The 20204-nt window shown below is 45.4% G+C and overlaps 1 protein-coding gene across 1 annotated transcript in view; it reads right to left on the minus strand.

The window, feature by feature from the left end:
* The window catches only part of GATA4 (GATA binding protein 4), a 185392-nt gene extending 167260 nt beyond the window's left edge, over positions 1 to 18132 (minus strand). Inside the window, exon 1 of the mRNA XM_068280036.1 lies at positions 18054 to 18132. The gene's annotated coding sequence lies outside the window, so the exon portion shown is untranslated. The remainder of the gene's footprint in view (positions 1 to 18053) is intronic.
* Positions 18133 to 20204: the final 2072 nt, after the last annotated feature.

Raw genomic sequence — 20204 nt, forward strand, 5'->3', positions numbered from 1 at the left:
CCCTTAAAGGCATTGTAAAGCATAGTTGACAGCTGGTTCTGCATGTGCTGCATCCTTTCCACCTTCCGGTGAGTTGGTAACAGGTCCGCCACTTTGTGCCTGTACCGAGGGTCTAGTAGTGTGGCCACCCAGTACAGCTCATTCCCCTTGAGGTTTTTTATACGGGGGTCCCTCAACAGGCAGGACAGCATAAAAGACGACATCTGCACAAAGTCGGATCCAGTACCCTCCATCTCCTCTTGCTCTTCCTCAGTGACGTCAGGTAAGTCAACCTCCTCCCCCCAGCCGCGAACAATACCACGGGAAGGTTGAGCAGCACAAGCCCCCTGCGACACCTGCTGCGGTTGTTCTCCTGCCGCTGTCCCCTCCTCCTCCTCCTCCTCCTCCCCCAAAGAAACACCTTGCTCATCATCCTCTGAGTCTGACTCGTCTTCTGCACACGACCTCTCTTCTTCCTCCTCCTCCCCCCTCTGTGCTGCCGCAGGTGTTGAGGAAACAGCTGGGTCTGATGAAAATTGGTCCCATGCCTGTTCCTGCCGTAACGGTTCCTGGTCACGCTCATTCGCAGCTTCATCCGCCACTCTACGCACAGCACGCTCCAAGAAGTACGCGTAGGGAATTAAGTCGCTGATGGTGCCCTCACTGCGGCTCACCAGGTTGGTCACCTCCTCAAACGGCCGCATGAGCCTGCATGCATTTTTCATCAGTGTCCAGTTGTCGGGCCAGAACATCCCCATCTTCCCAGACTGTTTCGTTCTACTCCAGTTGTAGAGGTACTGGGTGACGGCTTTCTTCTGTTCTAGCAGGCGGGAGAACATGAGCAGGGTCGAGTTCCAGCGAGTGGGGCTATCGCAAATGAGGCGTCTCACCGGCATGTTGTTTTTACGCTGAATTTCTGCAAATCGTGCCATGGCTGTGTAAGAGCGCCTCAAATGCCCACAGAACTTCCTGGCCTGCTTCAGGACATCCGCTAAGCCAGGGTACTTTGCCACAAATCTTTGAACCACTAGATTCATGACATGTGCCATGCAGGGTATGTGTGTCAGCTTCCCCATATGCAAAGCGGCAAGCAGATTGCTGCCGTTGTCGCACACCACGTTGCCTATCTCCAGGTGGTGCGGGGTCAGCCACTCATCCACCTGTTTCTTAAGAGCAGCCAGGAGAGCTGCTCCAGTGTGACTCTCCGCTTTGAGACAAGCCATGTCTAAGATGGCGTGACACCGTCGTACCTGGCATGCAGCATAGGCCCTGCGGAGCTGGGGCTGTGTAGCTGGAGAGGAGAACTGCCACTCAGCCAAGGAGGAGGAGGAGGACAGCGAAGAGCATGTAGCAGGAGGAGAGGAGGTGGCAGGAGGCCTGCCTGAAAGCCGTGGAGGTGTCACAATTTGGTCCGCCGCTTTCTGCTTGCCATCGTTCACCACCAGGTTCACCCAATGGGCTGTGTAGGTAATGTAGCGGCCCTGCCCGTGCTTGGCAGACCAGCCATCCGTGGTCAGGTGTACCCTTGACCCAACACTCTTCGCAAGAGATGACACCACTTGCCTCTCAACTTCACGGTGCAGTTGGGGTATGGCCTTTCTCGAAAAATAAGTGCGGCCTGGCATCTTCCACTGCGGTGTTCCGATGGCCACAAATTTACGGAAGGCCTCAGAGTCCACCAGCCGGTATGGTAACAGCTGGCGAGCTAACAGTTCCGCCACGCCAGCTGTCAGACGCCGGGCAAGGGGGTGACTGGCCAAAAGTGGCTTCTTCCGCTCAAACATTTCCTTCACGGACACCTGACTGCTGCTGTGGGCAGAGGAGCAGGAACCGCTCAAGGGCAGAGGCGGAGTGGAGGAGGGTGCCTGTGAAGGTGCAAGGGAGAAAGCGGCAGAAGCAGATGATGCACCTGAAGGAGGAAGAGGAGAAGGAGGGTGACTTTTCTTTTGTGTGCTGCTGCTGCTTTTGCTCAGGTGGCCATCCCATTGCTGTTTGTGCCTTTTCTCCAGGTGCCTTCGTAAGGCACTTGTCCCTACGTGAGTGTTGGCCTTTCCACGGCTCAATTTTTGTTGGCAGAGCGAACAGATGGCTTTGGTCCGATCTGAGGCACACACATTAAAAAATTTCCACACCGCTGAGCCACCCTGGGATGTGGGCACTATGGGGACCTCAGCAGCTGATGCTGAAGGGCAAGTTGGCTGGCTGTACATAGGTGGCGATACATGGTGCCGGACTCTGCCACCAGCTGTTTCTGACGAAGAGCTGCCCCAGCTTCTTTCAGCAACTTCTCTCCTCCTACTACTCTCTGACTCCCCCTCTGAACTGTCCCCCTCTTCATCTCCTCTATTGGGAACATACAGAGGATCCCTATTACCGTCATCATCGTAGTCATCCTGCCCAGCTTCGCTTGCCTCAGACAAATCCAAACTTGCACCATCAGTAGGTCCTTCATCCTCCTGACACGTTACATCCATAGTGTTGCCGCGTAACTCAGACATATTAGCTGGTGAAAATTAATCTGGCTGTAACAACAATGGCTGTGCATCAGTGATTTCAACACTAAATAATTCTTGCGAAGTGTCAAATGCAGCGGAAGTGGTGCTAGTAGTAGCGCTGGTGGCTGAGCAAGATGAGGTGTTCTGTGTCGCTAAATACTCAACCACGTCCTGACAATCTTGGGAGGTGATGGGACGTGCCTTCTTCCGAGCACTGTACTGTGGGCCAGGTCCACACGAAATTACATTTACACGACCTCGCGCAGACCTGCCGGGTGGCCTTCCTCTGCCTCTGCCACTACCTCTTCCTCTTCCTCTACCTGTTTTGTCCATATTGGGTATGCACGGAGTGGTATATCACACTGCGTGCACTCACGTAGGTAGGTGGGTTCACTTAACTGCACAGGTATGCGCACTGATGCGGTGGGTTCACTGAACAGAACAGGTATACAGTGGCGGGTTCACAGAACAGGTATGCAGTGGCAGGATCACTGAACACAATAGGTATGCAGTGGCGTGTTCACTAAACAGGTATACAGTGGCGGGTCCACTGAACAGAACAGGTATACAGTGGCGGGTTCACAGAACAGGTATACAGTGGCGGGTCCACTGAACAGAACAGGTATACAGTGGCGGGTCCACTGAACAGAACAGGTATACAGTGGCGGGTCCACAGAACAGGTATACAGTGGCGGGTCCACTGAACAGAACAGGTATACAGTGGCGGGTTCACAGAACAGGTATGCAGTGGCAGGATCACTGAACACAATAGGTATGCAGTGGCGTGTTCACTAAACAGGTATACAGTGGCGGGTCCACTGAACAGAACAGGTATACAGTGGCGGGTCCACTGAACAGAACAGGTATACAGTGGCGGGTCCACTGAACAGAACAGGTATACAGTGGCGGGTCCACTGAACAGAACAGGTATACAGTGGCGGGTCCACTGAACAGAACAGGTATACAGTGGCGGGTCCACTGAACAGAACAGGTATACAGTGGCGGGTCCACAGAACAGGTATGCAGTGGCAGGATCACTGAACACAATAGGTATGCAGTGGCGTGTTCACTAAACAGGTATACAGTGGCGGGTCCACTGAACAGAACAGGTATACAGTGGCGGGTCCACTGAACAGAACAGGTATACAGTGGCGGGTCCACAGAACAGGTATGCAGTGGCAGGATCACTGAACACAATAGGTATGCAGTGGCGTGTTCACTAAACAGGTATACAGTGGCGGGTCCACTGAACAGAACAGGTATACAGTGGCGGGTTCACAGAACAGGTATACAGTGGCGGGTCCACTGAACAGAACAGGTATACAGTGGCGGGTCCACTGAACAGAACAGGTATACAGTGGCGGGTCCACTGAACAGAACAGGTATACAGTGGCGGGTCCACTGAACAGAACAGGTATACAGTGGCGGGTCCACAGAACAGGTATGCAGTGGCAGGATCACTGAACACAATAGGTATGCAGTGGCGTGTTCACTAAACAGGTATACAGTGGCGGGTCCACTGAACAGAACAGGTATACAGTGGCGGGTTCACAGAACAGGTATACAGTGGCGGGTCCACTGAACAGAACAGGTATACAGTGGCGGGTCCACTGAACAGAACAGGTATACAGTGGCGGGTCCACTGAACAGAACAGGTATACAGTGGCGGGTCCACAGAACAGGTATGCAGTGGCAGGATCACTGAACACAATAGGTATGCAGTGGCGTGTTCACTAAACAGGTATACAGTGGCGGGTCCACTGAACAGAACAGGTATACAGTGGCGGGTTCACAGAACAGGTATACAGTGGCGGGTCCACTGAACAGAACAGGTATACAGTGGCGGGTCCACTGAACAGAACAGGTATACAGTGGCGGGTCCACTGAACAGAACAGGTATACAGTGGCGGGTCCACAGAACAGGTATGCAGTGGCAGGATCACTGAACACAATATTCACTAAACAGGTATACAGTGGCGGGTCCACTGAACAGAACAGGTATACAGTGGCGGGTTCACAGAACAGGTATACAGTGGCGGGTCCACTGAACAGAACAGGTATACAGTGGCGGGTCCACTGAACAGAACAGGTATACAGTGGCGGGTTCACTGAACAGGTATACAGTGGTGGGTCCACTGAACAGAACAGGTATACAGTGGCGGGTTCACAGAACAGGTATGCAGTGGCAGGTTCACTGAACACAACAGGTATGCAGTGGCAGGTTCACTGAACACAACAGGTATGCAGTGGCGGGTTCACTGAACAGGTATACAGTGGCGGGTCCACTGAACAGAACAGGTATACAGTGGCGGGTCCACTGAACAGAACAGGTATACAGTGGCGGGTCCACTGAACAGAACAGGTATACAGTGGCGGGTCCACTGAACAGAACAGGTATACAGTGGCGGGTTCACAGAACAGGTATACAGTGGCGGGTCCACTGAACAGAACAGGTATACAGTGGCGGGTTCACAGAACAGGTATGCAGTGGCAGGATCACTGAACAGGTATGCAGTGGCAGGATCACTGAACAGGTATGGAGTGGCAGGATCACAGTACAGGTATGCAGTGGGCTGAGGGCTCACTGAACAGAACAGGTATGCAGTGGCAGGATCACTGAACAGGTATGGAGTGGCAGGATCACAGTACAGGTATGCAGTGGGCTGAGGGCTCACTGAACAGAGCAGGTATGCAGTGGCAGGATCACTGAACAGGTATGCAGTGGCAGGATCACTGAACAGGTATGCAGTGGCAGGATCACAGTACAGGTATGCAGTGGGCTGAGGGCTCACTGAACAGAACAGGTATGCAGTGGCAGGATCACTGAACAGGTATGGAGTGGCAGGATCACAGTACAGGTATGCAGTGGGCTGAGGGCTCACTGAACAGAACAGGTATGCAGTGGCAGGATCACTGAACAGGTATGCAGTGGCAGGATCACTGAACAGGTATGCAGTGGCAGGATCACAGTACAGGTATGCAGTGGGCTGAGGGCTCACTGAACAGAACAGGTATGCAGCCAGGAAGAAGTTAAGCCTAACTAATCTTTCCCTATATGAGAGACTGCAGCAGCTCGCCCTACTCTCACTAATGCAGGCACACAAGTGGCCGTAATGGCCGCCGCTGCCTGCCTTATATAAGGGGGGGTGGGGCTCCAGGGGCTAGTGTAGCCTAATTGGCTACACTGGGCCTGCTGACTGTGATGTAGAGGGTCAAAGTTGACCCTCAGTGCATTATGGGGCGAACCGAACTTCTTCCGCAAAAGGTTCGCGTGCGGTACCCGCACGCGAACCACCTACGTTCGCGCGAACCACGTTCGCCGGCGAACCGTTCGGCCCAACTCTAGTGGCAAGGCATTGTGGGCGGGCCCCCAGCTTTCTACAGAAGGAAATATGGCTAAACATGGGTAACAAGTGTCCCCATTATGTTGACAACACGGGCAGCCGGATGTTTTCCAACAACAGCAAATTCCACAGTTATGTCCAACAACAATACCAAGAGACCTCTGATTTCACACAGGGCACGTGCAAGTGCCCCAATTTTGTATCCCAAAACACTAACGTCCCCATTATGTCCCACACAACACACGTGCCCCATTACATTTCCCCCAAAACATGTATAGGCACGTATAGAGTATGGCGCCTCAACCCGTCAACCTTCCCATCAAAAAAATTTGTTGTTTGTGGAGGGGATGTCTGTAGATAATCCGCACCGGGTGTCAAGTTCCCTAGGTACACCACTGGTACGTCACTTCCTCTTCCTGCTTCATTCAGTGATGCACTTCTCTAACTGAGAAGACAGGGTGACCCAGAAGTTATAACATAGCCAAGATGGCAGCCGCAATTTTTAAATTGAAATCGAATGAAAACTATTTGGTGTAGAATGGCGATTCAATGACACAGGAGAGCGCAAGCTACAGAATGGTATGCATCTTTAAATACTTTGCAGTACTAGTCGGAGTATTAAAGGCATGCCCATGAGAGGTACTCAGAGTTCCTTTAAGCAATTTAATTATGTTATTTTCACTACACTTCCTCTTTAAAGGTTTTACCTAATTCAGCATATAAATACTGAGGTTCAGAACTGACCCCCAACATACTGCGTGTAACAGACACCGCTCTGGGTCGCTGGCGTTGAGCACGCTGTTATCTCTTCCTCTGCGCTGTCATTGCATCCTTGATAAACTACCCTCTCTCTCTCTGTTTAGGTGAATTGTAGGTTAAAGGATTTGCTGCTGTAAAGCTTGAATTATTGCTTGTTAATTCTCCAATAAGCCCGTTAAGACACTCTTAAGTCCAAATAAAACATCCAGAGGGTAATTGTACTCAATCCGCCCGGGTTCTGACTGTTTTATTTACACATAAAGCCATTGTAAATGATTTTGCAGAGCGGGCGGCGTCATTAAGCGTTCGCAGATAGATCCGATCGGCTTACTCTCCTGCGCTGTGTATATGAAGGATTGCCGCTAACTGCTGCTTCCATGCTCCTCTGCCAGGCCAAGTCATAAGTTTGGCTTTCATCAAAATAATCCTGACAAGCTCTTATGTTTGGCCTTCAGAGAGAATGCTCTTATTTCTAACTATGGTTTAGTTCATTTAAAAAGACCACTATCGCGAAAGAAGTAAGCAGACAAAATCTGACAAAACTGACAGGTTTTGGACTAGTCCATCTTCTCAGGCCTCTTTTACACTGTACGCTGAAACACTGATGCGTTTTAACTTTTCATAGCAGTGCATTGTGAAAAAGCATTAAAGAGACTCTGTAACAAAAAAAAGTCCCCTGTGGGGTACTTACTGCGGGAGGGAGAAGCCTCTGAAAGCTAACAAGGCTTCCTCCATCCTCCTCCATCCCGCGGTGGCAGCGCTGGACTACCCCCCCCCCCCCAAAACCACAGCCGACAATTTGTCATGCTGTGGTGCAAGCACAGTAGCGCCTGCAATATTTACCTTCTCCGGCTCCAGCGCAGGCGCAGTAGCGGCTCCCCGGTGGGATCAGGCGGAAGTAGCCGCCTGATCCCTATCAGAGAGCCGCGCCTGCGCTGAAGCCGGGAAGGTGAATATTTATATCCGCGCCATTCGGGGGCTTCTAGCGCTGCCACCGCAGGACAAAGGAGGACGGGGGAAGCATTGTTAGAATCCAGAGGCTTCCCCCTCCCAAAGTAATTACCCCACAGTGGACTTTTTTTTCGTTACAGATTCTCTTTAAAGGCAACCCAAACCGAGTAAAAACCGGTGCTGCCAAAAGTAAGTCTGATAGATGATGCCAACAATTTCAGGCAAAAATTGATCACAAGTATTGATCGCACATGCTGGAAAATCTCAAGCCCACATGCTCGATTGGATGCATGGCAGTAACGGCGTGCGATAATGGCAAACCATGGACGTGACAGAAACCCCATTCCCACCGAGTGTACATGTACCCACCCCCCATCTCTCCCCGGAGCCCCTGCATTAATACTTTATCCGCGTGCATGAAAAAAGGGCGCAGTGGATAACGAAATCTGATAATGATAAACATCATTGTCAAGCATCGTTAACAGTAAATACCGTTGTTAATACAGACGGGAAATAATAACAAAAAGATATTAAAGTTAAAAATCGTTGCGTAATTCAACAATACAGCTTAACCCAACCCTACCAGACAGATCACACAGAACCCTCCCCTGGTGGTGCCTAAAACTAACCACTGCGCTGGTGGTGTCTAACCCTCATTACCCCCCCCCCCGGTGGTGCCTAACCCTTACCCCCCGGTGGTGCCTAACCCTGACCACTCCCCCCCGGTGGTGCATAACCCTAACCACCCCCTGGTGGTGCATAACCCTAACCACCCCCCTGGTGGTGCCTAACCCTAACCTCCCCCCTGGTGGTGCCTAACCCTAACCTCCCCCCGGTGGTGCCTAACCCTAACCACCCCCAGGTGGTGCCTAACCCTAACCACCCCCCTGGTGGTGCCTAACCCTAACTTCCCCCCCCCGCTGGTGCCTAACCTCCCCCCCCCCCCCGGTGGTGCCTAACCCTGATCTCCCCCCCCGGTGGTGCATAACCCTAACCACCCCCCTGGTGGTGCCTAACCCTAATGTCCCCCCGGTGGTGCCTAACCCTATCCACCCCCTGGTGGTGAATAATCCTAACCCCCCCCCCCCCGGTGGTGCTTAACCCTAACCACCCCTGGTGGTGCATAACCCTAACCACCCCCCCTGGTGGTGCCTAACCTCCCCCCCGGTGGTGCCTAACCCTAACCACCCCCTGGTGGTGCATAACCCTAACTTCCCCCCCCTGGTGGTGCCTAAACTTAACCATCCCCCTGGTGGTGCCTAACTCTAACCACCCCCTAACCTAACCCCTAACCCTAACCGGTGGTACATAACCCTAACCACCCCTCTCTGGTGGTGCCTAACCCTAACCTCCCCCTGGTGGTGCCTAACCCTAATCACTCCCTCTGCAGAAACACCCTTTTACATATAGAAACGATAATATCTTCAAATCTGTACATATGTAAACGGAATAATATGACAAAAACTATAACATCGCAAGCTTCTAAAACGATAACTACTTCAAAAACTTTAATGTTGTTACCGATAATTTTCCCAGCACCCTTTTTTCTGCTTTTTTTTTTTTGCCGTATTAACGATAATTGCATTAAAGGGGAACTTCAGCCTAAACAAACATACTGTCATTAAGTTACATTAGTTATGTTAATTAGAATAGATAGGTAATATAATTTTTTACCCACCCTGTTTTAAAAGAACAGACAAATGTTTGTGGTTCATGGGGGCTGCCATCTTTGTCATGGGGGCAGCCATCTTTTTGGTTGAAAGGAGGTGACATGGAGCAGGAGACACAGTTCCAACTGTCCTGTGTCCTGATCACCCCTCCCAGCTGCACACGCTAGGCTTTAAATGTCAAATTCAAAGTGTAAAAAAAAAAAATTTGCACCAAAACAGCAGAACGAGAGCAACAACATCAGAAATCCCATCATGCTTTGCACAGCATCAGGGGAAAAAAGCCCGGGCAGTTTTCTTCTGTGCAGCTAAAAATGAGGCTTGGATAAGAGAAACAAAGTTCTGATGCTGTGAAACTGTTAAAGAAACACCAGGCCTTTCCAGTGCTGCTGAGTCGATTTTTAGTTCGGATGTTCACTTTAAAGTCTATGGTGGCGCCCTTTTCCTCCACCCTCAACTGGCACCCTTTTTTCCTGCTACCACTTTATCCTGTCCTCCTGTTCCAGGTTTGTACCCCACGTGGTGGTCAGCGCATTGCATGAGTCATACATGTGTGATGTCACCCGTGTGCAATGTGGCGGCAACCACATGGGGTGGGCACACATGAGGAGTGGTGCTAGAATGACTGTTTGCAGTATGTAGGCAGGCAATAGAACCTTTCTGATCAGATTCAGAGGGATCTATCTGTTGGTCGATCTGGTGGCAGATTTACAGATGTATGGACACTTTAAGGCCACATTCACAGTGAGACACAACACAAAAAAAGTTGTACCACACGTTGCGGCTGAGTTGCGTTGTACACAGTGAAGCCAGGGACAGATTTACAGTTCATGAGCCTATAGGCACATAAGCGCCGGTGCCTTAAACCACACCCCTGAACACAGGCCACACCCCTCCCCTCATAGACATTCAGATGTGCTTCCTTTCCCCACACCAGTGCCATCTTTAGGTGCCCCAGTATAGGTTAGCCAGCTATACGTGCCCCAGTATAGGTTTGCCACTTATAAGTGCCCCAGTGTATGTTAGCCAGCTATAGGTGCCTCAGTATAGGTAGACAGCTATAGGTGCCCCCAGTATAGGTAAGCCAGCTGTAGGTAAACCCCAGTATAGGTAGTCAGCTATATGTGCCCCTGCATAGGTTAGCCAGCTATAGATGCCCCAGTATAGGTTAGCTAGCTATAGGTGCCCCAGTATAGGTTAGCCAGCTATAGGTGCCCCAGTATAGGTTAGCCAGCCATAGGTGCCCCAGTATAGGTTTGCCAGCTATAAGTGCTCCAGTATACGTTTGCCACTTATAGGTGCCCCAGTGTATGTTAGCCAGCTATAGGTGCCTCAGTATAGGTAGCTAGCTATATGTGCCCCCAATATAGGTAAGCCAGCTGTAGGTAACCCCAGTATAGGTCATCAGCTATAGGTGCCCCTGTATAGGTTAGCCAGCTATAGATACCCCATTATAGGTAGCCAGCTATAGTTGCCCAAGGATAGGTAGCCAGACATAGGTGCCTCAGTATAGGTTAGCCAGCTATAGGTGTCCCTAGTATAAGTTAACCAACTATAGGTGGCCGAGTATAAGTTAGCCAGGCATAGATGCCCCCTAGTAATACGTAGCCAGCTATAGGTGTCACAGTATAGGTTAGCCAGGTATAGTTGCCCCAGTATAGTTGGTCAGGCATAGGTGCCCCAGTAGGTTAGCCAGCTATAGGTGCCACCATGTAGGTTAGCCAGCTATAGGTATCACAGTATAGGTTAGCCAGCCGTAGGTGCCACAGTATAGGTTAGTCAGCCATTGGTGCCACGGGATAGGTTAGCCAGCTATAGGTGTCACAGTATAGGTTAGCCAGCCATAGGTGTCACAGTATAGGTTAGCCAGCCATAGGTGTCACAGTATAGGTTAGTCAGCCATAGGTGCCACAGTATAGGTTAGTCAGCCATTGGTGCCACGGGATAGGTTAGCCAGCTATAGGTGTCACAGTATAGGTTAGCCAGCCATAGGTGTCACAGTAGAGGTTAGCCAGCCATAGGTGTCACAGTATAGGTTAGCCAGCCATAGGTGTCACAGTATAGGTTAGTCAGCCATAGGTGCCACAGTATAGGCCAGCCAGCTATAGGTGCCCCCTCTGAGTGGAGCGTTAATGAGAAGAGACTCACTGGCTCCCAACGTTCCAGTGATGATGACCCATCCAGCGCCATCTCCATAGCTACAGTGGGTCTCTCTGCATGTGACCTGGTGGCCTGTAACAGCGAGTCACATGATGTTTCATGTGATGCACTGTTACGAGATGCAGAGTCACAAGCACAGAGGCCCACTGTAGCTATGGAGATGGCTCTGGATTCACTGCCGTTGCTGAAGGAACATCATCGCTGGAACATCGGGTGCCAATGAGTCTCTTCTCATCACCGCGCCGCTCATGCTCTGCAGAGGGAGGGAGGGGGAGCAGAGGGGCAACTTTGGGGCAGCCAAAGAGCTGCCTCTTATACATGGATCGCCTGTAGGAACTCGCCTACATTACCTATGGGTAAATCCGGCCTTGTGCGAAGCATACAGTCAATGAAAGTATGCTTCCCAGCAATGTTCACAATGTTGACCATGCATGCAGCGCGCTACCATATTGCATGCCATTTTACATTAACACACCCGCCATACTGTGAATGTTGCTATAGGTGGTGCATCGGTGTGCAGCAAGCTGCACTGCAACGCAACCACCAGGGGCGTAGCAATAGGGGTAGCAGAGGTAGCGACCGCATCGGGGCCCTTGGGCCACAGGGGCCCCGAAGGGCCCTCCCTCAACTACACTATTGGCTCTCTATTGGTCCTGTGCTCATAATAATGACTTCTATAGATACTTTGAACAGTGGTAATCATTAACAAGCTGTTCCCCATCCCCTTCTTGCACCTCTGACACTGTAGTTGTCATTGGCAGGTTTGGGTGCGCCGTATCAATTGCTATGTATAGAGTGCTAAAGGGGGCCCCAATGTAAAACTTGCATCGGGGCCCACAGCTCCTTAGCTACGCCACTGGCAACCACTGTGAACAAGGCCTCAGTATTTGACTAACCAGGCACCATCTGGTGTTCCTGCCTCATGTCACAATGTTGACCAGCCAATCAGAGACTTATAAATCGATCACATGCTCCTCCGTACATTCTGTTTAAAGAGAAACCGTGACCAAGAATTGAACTTCATCCCAATCAGTAGCTGATACCCCCTTTTACATGAGAAATCTATTCCTTTTCACAAACAGATCTTCAGGGGGCGCTATATGGCTGATATTGTGGTGAAACCCCTCCCACAGGAAACTGTAAGGAACATGGTCCTGGTAGTTTCCTGTCTGTGAACCTCATTGCATTGTGGGAAACAGCTGTTTACAGCTGTTTCCAACCGCCAAAAAAGCAAGCAGCAGCTTCTTCCAGTGACATCACCTGCCAGCAGTCAAAATGTCACCATGTGATAAATGTCAGAATGTAAATCAGGTAGAGGAAAGCTTTTACAATGGGCAAACCCTGACTAAATCATTTATACATAATTATTGTAAAAATGAGGCACTTTTTTATTACATTATTTTCACGGTAGTTCCTCTTTAAGGAGAATTTATGTAGGTGATATTGATCATCTCTTCTAGCGACAGGCTTGCAAAGCACATTTTTGTAAATGAACTGCCTAGAGTTGGATGGGCATCAAAAAGTAATTCTTTTACATTTTTAAACTGTACTTCAATAACAAATGACAATTGTTACTAACCTAAACCATGGATGAAAACCTCCTGTATCCTTATCAGCAGTGCAGCTAAACAACTGGAGAAGTCACTGCCTCCAAATCCAGATCCCAGATAAAAATGTAACACGTAATTTGTGTGCTGGGTACTCACAAATATTGGGAGAAAGATACGGGGACACGCAGAGGTGAAGGACATGTCAGTTCCTCTCTGCTCTCATGTTTGTGTTAAAGGAGGTATACACTCTTTATTCTACAGTACCAGGGCCCATATGCAATTCACGTTTTCTCCTAGGAGACTATTTTTCCATCTTCTCTTTAAAATAACTTTTCAGCATGTAGCAATTGCAAAAAATACCAAAAAGTAGTTCTTCTGAGTATTTTCTTGCTTGCTGGGGGTTTAAAGGCCATTTTATTGTTAAGATGTGAAAACAGCACCTTTTTTTTTTAATACAAATATTTATTTATTTTTTAATAATTTTTCCTGTTTTTTTTTTATTATTTTTTTTACTCCCCCGGCCAGCCAATCAGCATGATCGGCTGTCAGAGGCTTCAGCCTATGACAGCCGATCACTGTCATGTCTCCCAGGGGGACAGACGTGTCACACGGCTGTCCCCAGTACAGCACTGCCATAGATCGCAGCGCTGTACGGCTATAAAAGACGGCGGTTTCGCTGTCTAACAGTCTCCTAGCGACGATCGCCGCTGGGAGGCTAATGGCGGAGCGGAGCTCCGTCATTCATGCGGAGATGCGCGCATGTGATCTCCTGCAAATCCCCGCCCCAGGACTTGATGCCAATTGGCATTAGGTGGTTCTGGGGAAACCGCCTTGATCACGCCCATTGGCGTTAGGTGGTCCCCAGTAGGTTGAAGAGACTCAGAGATGAATGAAACTAAAGCTCTGATACTTACCCGGGGCTTCCTCCCGCCCCATAAACACGTCTAAGTCCCACGCCGTCCTCCCGCGGTCTGCTGTTCAGCCGCGGTGAGCTCCGGAAACATGCTCAGTCGATGCCAGTCAGGATCTACTGCACATGTGCAGACCTCCTGCGCATGCACAGTAGACCTGGACTGACGTCACTGAGCCTGTTACCAGGGCTCACCGCGGCTGAACACCAGGACACGGGAAGACAGCGTGGGGCAGGAGGAAGCCTTGGGTAAGTATCAGAGCTTTAGTTTCATTGATCTCTGAGTCTCTTTAAGTATTGCACTTAAATAAAAAATGATCAAAGTCATATATATATTTTTTGGGCTTGTTACAACACGTTTTGTAGGTCTGGCCCACTTCATCAGGTATTGATGAAGTGTGCAGTGAAAAAGAAATTCCCAGATGGCAGCAGAGTGGACAAGTAGGATCGGGGAAGCCTCTAGAGTAGAGTACTATTTTATAGATCAGAAGATGGCATTCACCACTTTTATGGTGGAAAATCTCATAGGCTCTCGCTACTTTTCTTTTTCTTTTAAATGTAAGTGTTAAAGCTGGTGATCCTTTACTGCCCTGAAGTGAACAGAGCTACAGACTGCTAGTTTAGCACATTTATAGTACTGCTAGTTGAGCACGAATTGCCAATAGGGATGGTCAGTGAGATGAAAACAATTCCGAGTTGATGCAGGATTGTGAAATTTTATGAAAAAGGCCATTTGATTGGTCTATTTTTAAGCTGTGTAAATTTGCATTCCCAATTTGCATATCCCTGCATCGACTTGAAATTCTTTTCATCTCATTATAATACTTATTTGCCCATAGGAATATTTGATGAGATGCCAATAATGCTAAGAATTCGGACTTTATGTAATTGTATTGTTTATGTTAATTTTATGCAAATTTGGTCGGCTTGAAAAAGGCTGTTTCCAGGCTGCAAAATATGCCTAAAATTTGTAAAAAAATTTGCATCAACCCAGAATAATTAGCATCTCAGTGACTATATATATATATATATATATATATATATATCCCAGCTGAGGCACTATCTGCACAGAGTTTTTCTCCCCGTGTCTATGTGGGTTTTCTCTTGGCACTCTGTTTTCCTCCCACATCCCAAAAATATGCAGATCAGTTAATTGGCTTCCCCCTACATTGGCCCTAGACTACAATACAGACATTACACAATACATACATAGACATATGACTATGGTGGGCAGTGTTCTCCCCGGGCTCTTGTAGCCGGGTGCTCCACCCGGCTAGTTTTGGTGAGCACCCGGCTGTTATCAGCTCACCTCCTCCTATGCTGTAAGCAGAGTTGTGCACAGAAGCACAGGCCCTGCATTCTCTCATTACGACCCACCCGGCTATTTTTTCATGCCACCCAGCTACTTTTTCATGCCACCCGGCTGAAACAAATTTCTGGGGAGAACACTGGTAGGGACTAGATGTGAAGTTAAGGGACAAGACAATATATTTCCTCTGTACAGCACTGCAGAAGATGTTGGCGCTATATAAATACTAAATAATGATAAATATGGTGTCAATACTTTCTCTTGAAATTGGTATTCATTCACTACAATGTGCTGTGATTGAACTAAAATCGTCTCTGCTGCATTTTTCTGCTCTGATCAAAAATGTATCAGTGTCCTTAAACCCCCCCATGCAATGCATATTAGATGCATATTAGTGTGTATCAACATATATATATAATGTGTGGTCCTCACTATCATGACCGGAAATCACCCGTCCATAACAGCAATTTAGTAAATGGAATAATAAATAATAGAATGAAATAACATTATATACAACTTTTTTTTTCCTTTTGATCAAAGGATCAAAGACTATATGAAATGAGATTCTCAGAGTTAAATATTTGTTATTATTTATTATTGATTTTCTAGTCTTTTTACTGTAAACATCATTGTGTCTATAGAGGAGGACATGCAGTTTTTGGCAAATATATTGCCAAGTGTTCGTTTACCAATTGTTCCTCTAGCTGACACTCCCACAAACACTCACTAATGGTCTATGCTTTAAAGCGGACCCAAACCAAACATTTTATTAATTCAAAATATTTAGTTGCAGCACTCTGACACATATAAAGATAAATAAACACTCCTTCAAGCCTATGAGCATTTCAGTGCATGCTTTTCACCCTTCTCTTCTCATAACTAGGGTTATACAGGTGGCGGCCATTAGCAATTCCTCCTTTGCTGGACACCTCCTACTCCACCAGTCTGCCGGATTCTGTCCCGGCAATATGAAAGGAAGGGAGGGGTTTCTCCTCCAATAAATGTAAAATATTTTATATTTGTCATCATGCAGCTGAAAAAAGGCTGCTATTTATTATTATAATTTAGAAAATAGATTTTATTCCTGAAATCTTGTATTTTTAATTTGGGTCTACGATATTCAAAGATACTTTTTATATTTAAAACCTAATTTTCCCATGTTCTATGCTCTTTCATTGCGTGAAACATTGCCCAGCAAAAACACTGCAACTCTCACAAATGAATGTTAAGGTTTAAAAAAAGAAAAAAACAATGAAATAAAAAAAAAAAATTATATATATATACTCTATATTTATATGTCTTAGTTAAGCAGCCATCTGTCATTAATCATCGTCTGACATTTTTGTTTGTGCTCAACATGTCAAATATTTAAACTGATACGCAATGTCTGTGAAAGTCTTTAGCGTAACATTTTTTTTTCTTAAACGTGCATGAAATAGTTTGTAAATCAGTAAGATTTAATTAAATGAATCATATTAAATAACTCAAAAAATAATATTGATTATTCTAAAATGTACATCTAGAATGTTATTTTATTCAGCATTATTATTTTAATCCTGTGTACTTCTAAATCTTCCTTCATGCACAATTACTAATATTCAGACATGTCCTAAATATATATTTCTTTGTTTTGAACTTGTACGCAATAAAAAAAATCCTCCAGATTAAAAGTTTTTTTTTCCAAACTTTAATAGCCTACGTCCAGTGTTGACTAGGTAGAAATACAAACCAAAATAAATAAAGAAAGACACACTCACACATATAAACAGACAAACTGAAATAGCAAGAAATTATTTATATTGGACAATGTCAAACAAATAATATATGAATGATAAAAAATGTTAAACATTGACCATGAAAAGAATATCATATATTTCCAGTTAATTAGGAGCTACAATATAAATTCACTGTAAACCACATAAAAGAAAGATAAAAAAAGCAAAAATAAAATAAATTTTGTAAGCTTAAAATATAGGCAGAAAATGTACCCGTCTTTTAAACCAAAATGGTCTACTTATATTATCAGCCAGTTATTTAAACAATACGAATTATACATTTCTTGAATCATTCTTTTAAAATAATGTTCATCATTAGCCAATACACCCTCAAAAGATAAACTAAGTATTCTAGATATAAAATAATATTTATACTATTTTGAATTGTAAATGTAATTTCTATTGCTTTGCTACTGCAAGCGATCACACAGTCCAGAAAATGTGTTTGGAAGAAAATCAAGCACAAATCAAAGAATAACATGATAAAAGCCATTTTTTTCTTTTATATAAAAAAGCAAGGATAACAACCATGAATCTTCTAACTAAATTCAGTGATTTGAAACCGTTAACAATTCCTTACTAAATATAAATGCATGTGTATTTTGTTTAACTTACATATTCACTTATTGTAAAAAAAAAAAAAAAAAAAACTATTAAAAAAAAAACTCAAAGGAAAATAAAAAGTTACACACTATTTTATAATAAAATAGAAAACATAGACAATAGCATGGTCATTAGCAATCTAAATAATAACTGATAATACATTAAAATTAGAGTAAAAAAAAGTCCAAACATTTCTAGTTATCTTCAATACGTAAAAAACTGTATGGGCATTTTTATATTAAAAAAATATATAAAAATATAAGTGCAATAACGTAAAAAGAATGAACTTTCACTCCAGTTTTACCCAGTTATGTCATAAATTCCTTTTAAAAAAAATATACCGGACAAAATCCGGTCTTGGAGAATATGCTAGTAAAATATCTTTGTTGCTTAGTCTGCACTGCATATAATTCAAAATAATGTGTTCTAAAGCGTTTTTAGTTTTTTCTTTTCAGTTACACTTACATGAATAATCTTTGACAATGAAATGCAGGGGCTAAAAAAAAAGAATTGTTCTAAATAAGAATAGGAATTTTAAAACAGTGTTTTACCTTTGTTAGTTGGAGCAATGTCCGTAGGGTCCTGAAGCTGGCTTGTGAGCTGAAACACATGGAGGCTGAGAAAGAAAGCTCTTACTACTGCCTCGTTCCTTTGGAATTTGATAACGTTAAAATAGATAAGAAAGTGGTTTATTAACCTCCAAGCTTCTAGGGGCTTTCACAAACGCCTCTGTTTTATCCAAACTCAAAAATCCACTACTACAACTCCCTCTCTCTGGGTTATTTTTGTCAGTGTGAGGTTTTAGAATTTTTTGTGTGTGCTTTTTATAGATGATTAATTTACCAAACCTGTTAAGTTGAAAACATTTCTTGCTACTATGTTAGCTCCGTAGAGACAATCATAATATTTGTTGAGGGCACTTTGTTAACGATGCCCATAGGAATAAGTGGATTGTCGCTGATCTGGCTGATTTCAGCTAGATTATTTTCAATCACTTCTGCCGTGGACCCCTCTGCATCATAACAGACACCTCTAAACTAGACAGTCTCGGGGTAAATTGTCAACTGGCTGTGGTATATTTTCTTGGCTGACATTGTTGTTGTCCAGAGATAAACTGGCACCAGGTGGTGTCTGCCTGGTACATATTTAATGGCATGTCTATTAGGCATCAGGCAGCTTTTTGTGATAAGTTAGGCCTGTACTTAAAAAAAGGATCTTTTTGCCTTTGTGTCAGTTTCATAATAAGTTACCATTTTACATATGAAATATGAATTGCCCGAAACCTGTTGCTTGATGACTAGCCTATTTCTGGAAACTAGCAATAATTGTCAAGGTTGAGAAGATCTTTTAAATAGTGTCATATTGATGGTAGACATTTCACATTTAGGTCCTTATTCAATAAAAAAAAAATCTCTTAAAGAGAATCTGTGTTGTTAAAATCACACAAAAGTAAACATACCAGTGCGTTAGGGGACATCTCCTATTACCCTCTGTCACAATTTCGCCGCTCCCCGCCGCATTAAAAGTGGTTAAAAACAGTTTTAAAAAGTTTGTTTATAAACAAACAAAATGGCCACCAAAACAGGAAGTAGGTTGATGTACAGTATGTTCCACACATAGAAAATACATCCATACACAAGCAGGCTGTATACAGCCTTCCTTTTGAATCTCAAGAGATCATTTGTGTGTTTATTTCCCCCTGCATCTCTCATGCACTGAAGTTTCAGGCTGCTCTTTTCTTCCTGCAAACAGCTTTGCCCTTGTCTGTAATTCCTCACTATGTGAAAGCCCAGCCAGCTCAGAGGACGATTTATCCAGCTTGTAAAAGATAAGAGAGAAGAGAGAAGCTGCTCTAATCTAAATAACACACAGGCAGTGTGCATAGAGGGGCCTGGAAGGAGGAGTTCATAGCAGAACCACAACACTGAAGAACTTGGCAGCCTTCCAGACACAGGCTGACAAGTCTGACAAGAGAGAGATAAGTTGATTTATTACAGAGACTGTGATAGTACAAAGTGCTGCAGTAAGCCAGAACACATTAGAATAGCTCTTGGAACTTGTAGGATGATAAAAAACAGGATGCAATTTTTGTTACGGAGTCTCTTTAAGTTTTCTCCTTGGAGATAATTTTTCATCTTCTGTTTAAAATAACTTTTCAGAACTCTGCAATTGAAAAAGTACCAAACACTAGGTGAAAAAGAGTGCTGTCAAATTATTAGTATTTATTTTGCTTGCTGGTGGCTTAAAGAGACACTGAAGGGAAAAAAGGTGATATAATGATTTGTATGTGTAGTACAGCTAAGAAATAAAACATTAGGAGCAGAGACATAAGTCTAATATTGTTTCCAGTACAGGAAGAGTTAAGAAACTCCAGTTGTTATCTATGCAAAAGAGCCATTGAGCTCCATGACTTTCAAAGTCGCAGAGAGCTTTGTCTTCTGAAGCTTATTATCTCAACGGTCAGTCACTGTATTGTTTTTTTCTTTGCAGAGGACAGTTCAAAAGTTCACTGGGCTGCTCTGTAAAATCATTTAGAATGCTGAGTAGTGTGTAAACTGCAAATATTAGAGAATGATGCAATGTTATACAAAAAAACAACAACTATATAACTGAAAATAAAAATATGAGAATATTTCCTTAGTGTAAAAAGATGCTCTGATTGACTAGAGGTACTGACTAATGGAAGGGTTGCACAAACACAG

The sequence above is a fragment of the Hyperolius riggenbachi genome, chromosome 4, assembly GCF_040937935.1.
Source record: "Hyperolius riggenbachi isolate aHypRig1 chromosome 4, aHypRig1.pri, whole genome shotgun sequence".
Taxonomy (NCBI): domain Eukaryota; kingdom Metazoa; phylum Chordata; class Amphibia; order Anura; family Hyperoliidae; genus Hyperolius; species Hyperolius riggenbachi.